Raw genomic sequence first — 319 nt, 5'->3', positions numbered from 1 at the left:
CAGCCAGTTACAGACCTAAGTTTCAAGCTTAGCTTCATATCTCCCATTGCTAAATGATGTCAAAGTGGACACATTCTATATGCACAAAGCTTTATTTTTAAGAATTTAAAGAATGTAAATACAAAGAATTTTATTGTAAGAAATTTAATATACTGATAATAGGATACACAAAGATTTATGTTTTTAAATTTGAAAGTAGAAATAATAGCTTTAGGTGTGTACAGGTCATTTTGCTGTTAGAATATCTTTACACAGTCGAATGGTATGACTCTCAGTTGTTATTAAGACAGACCCCTTTCTTATTGTACTGTAGATCTTG

At 30.1% G+C, this 319-nt stretch overlaps 1 protein-coding gene across 1 annotated transcript in view; it reads left to right on the top strand.

Annotated features, from left to right (window-relative positions):
* The window catches only part of LOC119594739 (pyrimidodiazepine synthase-like), an 11,045-nt gene that overhangs the window by 9,563 nt on the left and 1,163 nt on the right, over positions 1-319 (top strand).

This window comes from Penaeus monodon, chromosome 34 (assembly GCF_015228065.2).
Source record: "Penaeus monodon isolate SGIC_2016 chromosome 34, NSTDA_Pmon_1, whole genome shotgun sequence".
Taxonomy (NCBI): Eukaryota; Metazoa; Arthropoda; class Malacostraca; order Decapoda; family Penaeidae; genus Penaeus; species Penaeus monodon.
This window is presented reverse-complemented; position numbering and strand designations above follow the sequence as displayed.